The following is a 10,303-nucleotide window of genomic DNA, read 5'->3' on the forward strand; positions in this document are numbered from 1 at the left end:
GTTTCATTTTCCACTAATCTCTTTTCGCCCCTCCTGCTCTTGCCGTCCCTCTGATTGGCTGCATCCCCTGCAGCCACTCTAGGCCGCTTGGAGGACTTCTCTTCTGCTCTTCTCTGGGATGGGGTGTGGCAGGATGCTGAGGCCTCCAGCAGCGGGGCCTCGCCCACCCCCTTACATATTCCTTGCCAAATAATAATAAACAAACAGCAGGAATAGCTGCCTTGTCAATAGCAGGAACGTTGCCTATATGCAGTAGAGAGGAATTAGTGCTGACATACAGCGAGATTCACTCTGTATGAAGGGCCTGCACCATGTAAGCCCTATACTGAGCCCTGGTCTACACTATGGTGTTAGGTTGAATTTAGCTGCGTTAGGTCGATTTTATAATGAATGCATTTACACAACCAACCCTGTTCCGTCGACCTAAAGGGCTCTTAAATAAAGAAAGGGTGGGGGGTTTTTTACAGGGTGAAAACATTTTCACAAGCAAATACAGAGATAAATGACAGTCCTGTACTGCCCCGATTAAATATTGGTGAAATTCATCCCTATGCAGAACTCCTAACGCGTCCTACCGTGGAGGACGAAATAAGGCAGCCCTCCCGAGAAATCTTCTGAAAAGGCTTTCAGAATACCTCCAGGAGAGCTTCATAGAGATGTCCCTGGAGGATTCCTGTTCCATCTCCAGACACGTTAACAGACTTTTCCAGTAGCTGCACTAGTTGTGAATGCATCCCAATTCTTCAGGGCAAATCAAACATTAAACACTATTGCTTTTAAACCCTGTACTGTAGTTACAAATGTGCACTCACCAGAGCTGCCTTCTCCGCCTTCAGAGGGTATTGGCTCCAGGGTGATGAAAAGGTCCTGGCTACCGGGGAGAACGATTCACCGCTTGCCTGCTGTGCGTTCTCCTCCTCCTCCTCTTCCACAAAATCCTCCTCCATGTTGCGTGAGACTCCCCCCTTGTGCAGCTGATCATAGAAGTGGCATGTATGGGGCTCTGACCCGGAGCAACCGTTTGCCTCCTTTGTCTTTTGGTAGGCTTGCCTGAGCTCCTTGACTTTCATGCGGCACTGCTGTGTGTCCCTGTTGTAGCCTCTCTCCACCATGCCCTGTGCAATTTTGGCATATATATTAGCATTTCTTCTTTTTGATCAGTGTTTGGCCTGCACAGATTCTTCTCCCCACACAGCAATCAGATCCAGTGTCCCCTGTTCGGTCCATTCTGGAGCTCGTTTGCGATGCTGGGGGAACTGCATGGTCACCTGTGCTGCTGAGTTCGCCACGCTGATCAAACAGGAAATAAAATTCAAAAGTTCCCAGGGCTTTTCCTGTGTACCTGGCTAGTGCATCAGAGTTGAAAGTGCTGTCCAGAGCGGTTACATTGGAGCACTCTGGAATAGCTCCCGGAGGCCAATACCATCGAATTGCATCTGCACTAGCCCAAATTCGACCCAGCAAGGTCGATTTTAGTGCTACTCTCCTCGCCAGGGAGGAGTACAGAAGTTGATTTTATTTATTTATTTATTTATATTACAAATACAATTTCTGGAGAGACTGAAGAATGTTTTGCTCTTGTGAACCAGGGGAAGTGGTATTTTCTGCTAATGCTGTGAAATTTTCCACATGTCTCTGTAGTATAGCCTGGAGACGCCAACTGGGATGCTTCATGACACGTTTAAAAGTACCTTGTGGTGCTGCACATGCTTGCCAAATAGATGCATGTTTGGCTCTCATTTGCCTCAACGTCGGTACGATCATTCTGCAGAGTGCTCTCGAAGGCATTGTTGTCCTGTGTATTTCAATAAACTCTGCTTTTGTGTGTGTGTGTATATATATATATATACACACACACTTTAAAATTGCTTGTAGCATCATTGGTTGCCTCGTGGCTACCAGTATTAACATTTTAGATTCAATGAAAATTTTGTCAAATTTAATTTTTTAAATTTTTTTATTAAAAATCTGGCTTCCTTCTAAGAAATAGTAACGGCTAGGCAAATTGTAATAGGTATAATATGGATCTTGCAAAGCACAGTATGCCGCATTGTGTAGTGTCTTTGCATTTCGTCACAGCTAGTTATTGTCCATCTGAGCTCAGGCATCTAGTGAAGTGAGTATCATAACAACAAGCTATTAGCACTTTGCTGCTTCCAGCAAGAATGGCTCACTAATTCAGTTTAGTAAAATATGGTGATACTTTTAGTGACAATAATCAGATCCTGGAGACTTTTAGAAACAACAATTACCAGACCAGCGGTGTCTCATTTCTGCTGCCCAATGGCAAATCTTCTAAGTATGCATAATGTTTTGGGAAGCCAGTATGTGGTGGTGTTGGGGATCATTTATTTATTGAAACATTTTCTTTTAGTTGGCTATAATATTCAGCATTCATTTTCCAGCAGAAACAAAATGCCGCACCGTTTATGGAGCCCCTGGGAAGAAAGAGGAAAGAGAGGGAACTAAGTTCCTGGAGATTTGACTGGACAGGGTTGTGTGTCACAAAACTGGCTTCAAAATTGAGAGAAACTTGTTTGATTTTAAAAGGATTAATCTTCACCCGAGCATATGAATTCACATGAAAAAATAATTAAAAATAAAGCATTCTTTTAAGTGATCACTTAAATTGATTGCCTGGGCTACCCGCAGCACCATTGTTAGAAACCCAGACAGTATTAATATTAAAGCTTCAGCAATAGTCTACTCAGAATCTGAAACATCACTTGCTGCGATGACTTCAATCTTTGGAAAAAGCTTTTGCTCTGTTGCAAAATCAGTAAAGAAATCTAATGGATGGGGGCAGCAGGTATGAAGATAATGGAATGATGTAAATGCACGGTACTGTATACTGTAGTCTTCTGCTTTTGGATGACAGTATGTGGCATTTTGTAAGCAAGTGAAAGACAAGACGTGTGTGGAGAGGTGGGGGCAAGGAAAGAATGGGGGAAGGGAAAGGAGAAAAGTGAGAAATGAGCTTGCTGAATGAGCATCCTGAATTTGTTCAGGCTCTCAGAATTCTGGACACTTTATAGTAGGTTTTCACTCCTCTCAAACTTCCTCAAAACACGAGATTGTTACTTGACTTTTGAATTTTAACAAGAACTTGGGATGTAAGACCAGTTCTTCAAAAAGTATCAAGTAATTTTGTATTCACTTTTGTTGCTGGCTGTTTTCACACTGTCAAATGTAGTTTCATGTACACTGCTATGTGGTTCTGCAAATGCTTGTGCATGTGCAAAATCAGAGGCTGGGTATAGGTCTTTCTGAAAGCAAGTTTTCTAAGTTTTGTTTGAAGTATTCATACTGATCACTGAGCTTTCAAAGTTTAACTGTGCTGTCAAGTCAAATAAACACCTACTTTATAGATGACATAATCTGTAATTTTGCTAGAAGGACAGCTCAAATATATATGATACGATATTAATGTATATCACACGTTTCAAATTCTTGAACACTGCTGAGCCAAATAATCTGGCATGGTGGGAAATAAAAGCCATCCAAGGGAGCATGAATATAAAATTTAGGAACACAAATCCCATTGAAAATCAACAGGACTAGTGCTCCTAAATCACCCTAGGTACTTGTAACAATCCCACCTTCACAAATTTTAGCAGTCACTGAGATGAGGGCAGTTGTATTACTTTAGGTGGAATACATGGGCCAAAGGTGTTAACATAACCCAGTCACTCTCCAACATTAAACAAGGTTAGGTATACAGAAACTTCAGCCTGCAATCTGACACTTCAGTTTTGGTTCATTAATTTCCAGTCCCACATTTTCTGGTTTACCAAATATCTTAACACTTGTCCTTGAATTTTATCAGTAGGCCTTTGTCTCCCTTTCATACCTTTTCACATCAGCACTTGTTGTTCTAGGTTATTGTGACATCTTAGGAACTTACAGTAAGGGTATGTCTACAGGGCGATTAAAAAAACTGCAGCACTGAGTTTTAGAGCCCAGGCCAGCTGGGCAGCGTAGACATTTGGATTGAGGCGGGAGTTTGGGATCTCGAAGCCTGGGCTCCTGCATGAACATTGCAATGTTATAGCCCTGTAGCCCAAGCCCTGAGAGCCCAAGTCAGATGACCCAGGTCATCTGCGCTATGCCACAGGTCTTTTATTGCAGTGTAGATGTACCCTAACCTTTCACAGTTGATCTTATAATCAGTGTAAACTTGTAGGCCCAGTTATCACAACAGGATCCAGTAGCACTGGCTCTGGACACACTCTGTCCAAGTTCCTATATTCAAACACCCGTAATGCCACTCAATCCTGTCTTAGAGCACTACTGCTGTTCCTGTGCTGGGCCTCTGCTGAACAGAACCATCTGTGTGGTGATTTTATAACGTGGGCAGGCAGCCACAAATGCATTGACTGGGATTACCGAAGTATGGCATTTTTAAACACAGACCTTCACATGTGAAAAGCTATTCTCTTAACTCTAAGCACCTCTTAGCCTTAGGCCCAATTAATTTTTAAAAGTTGATCAAAGTGGAGTGGTGCAGAGTCTGTTGTTGCCATTTCTACCATTCTGTTCACTGTTTGGGAGATAATGTATCCAATAGCTAAAACAAGCAACAGGCAGTCAGGAAGGACTCTTGTATTCTGTCCTCACTGACTTGCTGTGTGGCCTTGAGAAAGTCCCTGTTCTTCATTCTCTGCACCTGATATTTGAAACCTTCGCAAAGCACTATGAGAACCTCAAATGAAAAGTACCATCAAATTGTGGTGGTGGTGGTGATGATAATTATAATATCTGATAAAAAAAATTAAGAAGAATTTTTTCTACCAAACCTCTTTGTTAGAATTCTACATTTTCAAATATTTTAGATCAGCTCTAATTTTTACACACTGTGCTATGAGGGACTGTTGTGAGGGTTAATTTGTTTCTAAAGCCCTTGGAGATCCTATCGTGCACTGAATCAGTACTAAAGAGAAATCTCTGTTTGCAGGGAAAGGCAAAAGTATGGTTCATGTAAATCAATCCTGAACTGAATGGATGTAACCAGTGATGAGCTGCCAAAATCTTAACAACGGGTTCCCTCCTCACCCACGAGGGGGTCGTTGCCCACCCCCGCCCTCCGGGACTCCTGCCCCATCCAACCCCCCCCCCCGTTCCTTGATGCCCTCCCCCCCATGACCCCTGCCCCATCCACCCCTGTCCCCTGACTGCCCCCAGAACCAGGCAGGAGGATCTCGTGGGCCACCATAGTGGGTGCCCACCACTAAGAGCCAGAAGCACCTGCCGGGGGGCAAGGTGGGGAGCCTTGGAGGTGCTTACCTGGGGCAGCTCCCAGGAAACATCTGGCAGGTCCCTCTGGCTCCTAGGGGCAGGGGAGCGTAGCTGGGGGGGGAACAGGTGGAGCAGCTGCTCCCCCACTGATCACATCACAAGTGGCACCTTAGGTGCCGACTCCCTGGGTGTTCTGGGGCTGGAGTACCCACGGGGAAAATTTGGTGGGTGGAGAGCACCCCGTGCCCAGCCCCAGAACACCTCACCTCCACTCTGCCTCCTCTGCTGAACGCACTGCCCCACTCTGCTTCTCTGCCCCTTCCCCCAGCTTCCCGCGAATCAGCTGTTTGGCAGGAAGCCGGGGAGGGCTGAGAAGCAGGCAGCGGCTTTCCGCTCAGGCCGAGGGTGGTGGAGGTGAGCTGGGGCGGGGAGCGGTTCTCCTTCGTGCCCCCCAGGTTACCTGCTGCGGCGCGGGTGGCCCTCCTCTCCCCCTCTCCCCACCCCAGCTCACCTCCGCCTCCCTGGGCCTGAGCGGGAAGCTGTGGCCTGCTTCTCAGCCCGCCTCGGCTTCCTGCGCGAACAGCTGATTTGTGGGGGGCGGGGGCGGAGAAGCAGGGTGGGGCAGCACATTCAGAGGAGGCGGCGGAGGCGGAGCAGAGGTGAGCTGGGGCTAGGGGTGGGGCCTCATATCCTTCGTGGAATAACCGGTTCTAAAAGGGCTTTTAAATTTAACAACCGGTTCTAGTGAACCAGTGCAAACTGGCTCCAGCTCACCACTGGATGTAACTTGCTTTCTTTAGACATTCTATTTGGTTCTCTGAGTTTTGTAATGAGACTTTTAATATAGTTCAGTGATTTCAGTGGAGCTATTCTGATTTATGCCAGTGGAGGATTTGGGCTGCAACGTGTATCTCTTTTTCTCAAACCAGAATTGTAACATAGAGGATATAGTAGTGGATTCTGAATGAAACCGATTTCTTTTATTGAGCATATAATTCTGTGTAAACATTTAATGAATGCAACTTGTATCATGTCTGTGTGCAAATCATTTAAACAGTGGAATGAAGTTGCTTTAGGTGGGCGGGGGGAGAAAAACCTTTGTGAGTATAAACGTATATAATGTACACACATCCTTGAATGGATGTATACATGGTAAGGTTATTTGTTAGAGCTGTCTTTCTTTATGCGATGGTACTTCAGAGCTTGGGAAGCATTCTCATCATTTGTTCCCACTGGAAATGAAATTTTTTTTTAAATCCAAAAATCTGGGATTAAGGGAAGATTTTCAAAGTCACACATGGTGCTAATGTGCCCAACTCACATTAACTTTCACTGGTTGTTAGATGACTCACTGCTCTCTATGCCTGTGGTTCTCAATCAGGGGTATGCATACCTTGGAGTTTACTCAGAGGTCTTCCAGGGGGCACATCAACTCATCTAGATATTTGCTTAGTTCTACAAACAACAGGCTACATAAAAATCTACTACTAGTAAAGTCAGTACAAACTAAAATTTCATACAGACAATGGCTTGTTTATACTGATCTATATACAATACACTAAAATGTAAGTACAATATTTATATTCCAATTGATTTATTTTATAATTATATTGTAAAAATGAGAGAGTAAACCATTTTTTTCAGTAATAGTGTGCTGTGATACTTGTATTTTTATGTCTGATTTTGTAAGCAAGTCGTTTTTAAGTGGGGTGAAACTTGAGGGTACACAAGACACATCAGACTCCTGAAAGGGGTACAGTAGACTGAAAAGGTTGATTTAAAAATCCACCCCTTAGGATATGTCTACACAGCATTGTAAAACCTGCTCTATGGGACCTGGGCTTGTGGACTTGGTGTTTAAAATGTGCCCACACTGAATGGTAAACCTGAGTTTACAATTGCTGAACCCAGGTCTCACAGCCATGTGAATGCATCCATACTCGCTATGCAGATCTTCTGACTCTGATCTGTGGCTTGAGCTATGTTAGGGCTTGGGCCCAAGTCATAGTGGGACTCAGACTCTGACTCACCCTCCTCTCAGTGTCCTAGGACCTGGATCCAGAGGACTTGCTGACTTGAGTCAGACTGGTCTGTGTGGGATGGAAGTGGGGCTTGGGCTCAAATTGGAGTCAGAGCCTGGGCTTCGTGTGCAGTGTACATGGACCCTTCATGTTTTTCTGATTCCCAGAGTCAGGAGTTCTAATTCCATAGACGTTTGCCGTGACGTCCTATTGCAAAGGAAATCTGCTCTGAAGATTGGAAAGAAATTTCTGCTCTACCCACATAACGCTATTGATTTAATCTTCACCATATATTTATTCCCCTTCTGTGACTCTTACTTTGTGCATTTTTTCATAGATCTGAAAAAAATTATGCTGCTATATAGCAAGATTTGAATGATAAAAATGGGAACATCTGTTTGCTAATTGGATACCGATATTATCAGGACATACTCAATAGTATTTAGTCTTACAAATTGATTCTCTTTTAAATTTAAACTATCTCTAAGGGAATGTTCAATGTATTGTGGTCACTTCAGTTTTGACATGTCACCAGGAATTATTGCTAACATCATTGTAAAGGGATTGTTAAAAATGTGTTACAGGACATCCTTAGGACTCACAAGTGGAAATTAAAAGGCGGGTTTAAATTCTCTAAGCCCTGGTCTACACTAGGACTTTAGGTCGAATTTAGCAACGTTAAATTGATTTAAACCTGCACCCGTCCACACAGTGAAGCCCTTTATTTCGACTTAAAGGGCTCTTAAAATCGATTTCCTTACTCCACCCCTGACAAGTGGATTAGCGCTTAAATCGACGTTCCCAGCTCGAATTTGGGGTACTGTGGACACAATTCGATGGTATTGGCCTCCGGGAGCTATCCCAGAGTGCTCCATTCTGACCGCTCTGGACAGCACTCTCAACTCAGATGCACTGGCCAGGTAGACAGGAAAAGAACCGCGAACTTTTGAATCTCATTTCCTGTTTGGCCAGCGTGGCAAGCTGCAGGTGACCATGCAGAGCTCATCAGCACAGGTGACCATGATGGAGTCCCAGAATCGCAAAAGAGCTCCAGCATGGACCGAACGGGAGGTACGGGATCTGATCGCTGTTTGGGGAGAGGAATCCGTGCTATCAGAACTCCGTTCCAGTTTTCGAAATGCCAAAACCTTTGTGAAAATCTCCCAGGGCATGAAGGACAGAGGCCATAACAGGGACCCGAAGCAGTGCCGCGTGAAACTGAAGGAGCTGAGGCAAGCCTACCAGAAAACGAGAGAGGCGAATAGCCGCTCTGGGTCAGAGCCCCAAACATGCCGCTTCTATGATGAGCTGCATGCCATTTTAGGGGGTTCAGCCACCACTACCCCAGCCGTGTTGTTTGACTCCTTCAATGGAGATGGAGGCAATACGGAAGCAGGTTTTGGGGACGAAGAAGATGATGATGAGGAGGAGGTTGTAGATAGCTCACAGCAAGCAAGCGGAGAAACCGGTTTTCCCGACAGCCAGGAACTGTTTCTCACCCTAGACCTGGAGCCAGTACCCCCCGAACCCACCCAAGGCTGCCTCCTGGACCCAGCAGGCGGAGAAGGGACCTCTGGTGAGTGTACCTTTTAAAATGCTATACATGGTTTAAAAGCAAGCATGTGAAAGGATTACTTTGCCCTGGCATTTGCGGTTCTCCTAGATGTAGTCCTAAAGCCTTTGCAAAAGGTTTCTGGGGAGGGCAGCCTTATTTTGTCTTCATGGTAGGACACTTTATCACTCCAGGCCAGTAACACATACTCGGGAATCACTGTAGAACAAAGCATTGCAGTGTATGTTTGCTGGCATTCAACCAAAATCCGTTCTTTCTCTCTCTGTGTTATCCTCAGGAGAGTGAGATATAATTCATGGTCACCTGGTTGAAATAGGGTGCTTTTCTTCAGGGACACTCAGTATAGCCCATTCCTGCTGGGCTGTTTGCCTGTGGCTGAACAGAAATGTTCCCCGCTGTTAGCCACAGGGAGGGGGGAAGGTTGAGGGGGTAGTCACGCGGTGGGAGGAGGCAAAATGCGACCTTGTAACGAAAGCACATGTGCTATGTATGTAATGTTAACAGCAAGGTTTACCCTGAAAGAGTGTAGCCACTGTTTTATAAAATGTGTCTTTTTAAATACCGCTGTCCCTTTTTTTTTCTCCACCAGCTGCATGTGTTTCAATGATCACAGGATCTTCTCCTTCCCAGAGGCTAGTGAAGCTTAGAAAGAAAAAAAAACGCACTCGCGATGAAATGTTCTCCGAGCTCATGCTGTCCTCCCACACTGACAGAGCACAGACGAATGCGTGGAGGCAAATAATGTCAGAGTGCAGGAAAGCACAAAATGACCGGGAGGAGAGGTGGAGGGCTGAAGAGAGTAAGTGGCGGGCTGAAGAGAGTAAGTGGCGGGCTGAAGACAGGGCTGAAGCTCAAATGTGGCAGCAGCATGATGAGAGGAGGCAGGATTCAATGCTGAGGCTGCTGCAGGACCAAACCAGAATGCTCCAGTGTATGGTTGAGCTGCAGCAAAGGCAGCTGGAGCACAGACTGCCACTGCTGCCCCTCTGTAACCAACCGCCCTCCTCCCCAAGTTCCATAGCCTCCACACCCAGACGCCCAAGAACGCGGTGGGGGGGCCTCTGGCCAACCAGCCACTCCACAACAGAGGATTGCCCAAAAAAAAGAAGGCTGTCATTCAATAAATTTTAAAGTTGTAAACTTTTGAAGTGCTGTGCTTAAAGTGCTGTGTGGCATTTTCCTTCCCTCCTCCACCACCCCTCCTGGGATACTTTGGTAGTCATCTCCCTATTTGTGTGATGAATGAATAACGAATGCATGACTGTGAAGCAGCAATGACTTTATTGCCTCTGCAAGCGGTGATTAAAGGGAGGAGGGGAGGGTGGTTAGCTTACAGGGAAGTAGAGTGAACCAAGGGGCGGGGGGTTTCATCAAGGAGAAACAAACAGAACTTTCACACTGTAGCCTGGCCAGTCATGAAACTGGTTTTCAAAGCTTCTCTGATGCGTACCGCGCCCTCCTGTGCTCTTCTAAC

The 10,303-nt window shown here is 45.4% G+C and overlaps 1 long non-coding RNA gene across 1 annotated transcript in view; it reads left to right on the top strand.

The window, feature by feature from the left end:
• LOC144930766 (uncharacterized) overlaps positions 1-10,012 on the top strand; it is a 29,805-nt gene extending 19,793 nt beyond the window's left edge. The window contains exon 5 of the long non-coding RNA XR_013636125.1: positions 9,419-10,012. This is a non-coding gene — a long non-coding RNA (uncharacterized LOC144930766). The remainder of the gene's footprint in view (positions 1-9,418) is intronic.
• The last annotated feature ends 291 nt before the right edge of the window (positions 10,013-10,303 follow it).

This window comes from Lepidochelys kempii, chromosome 7 (genome assembly GCF_965140285.1).
Source record: "Lepidochelys kempii isolate rLepKem1 chromosome 7, rLepKem1.hap1, whole genome shotgun sequence".
Lineage (NCBI taxonomy): Eukaryota > Metazoa > Chordata > Testudines > Cheloniidae > Lepidochelys > Lepidochelys kempii.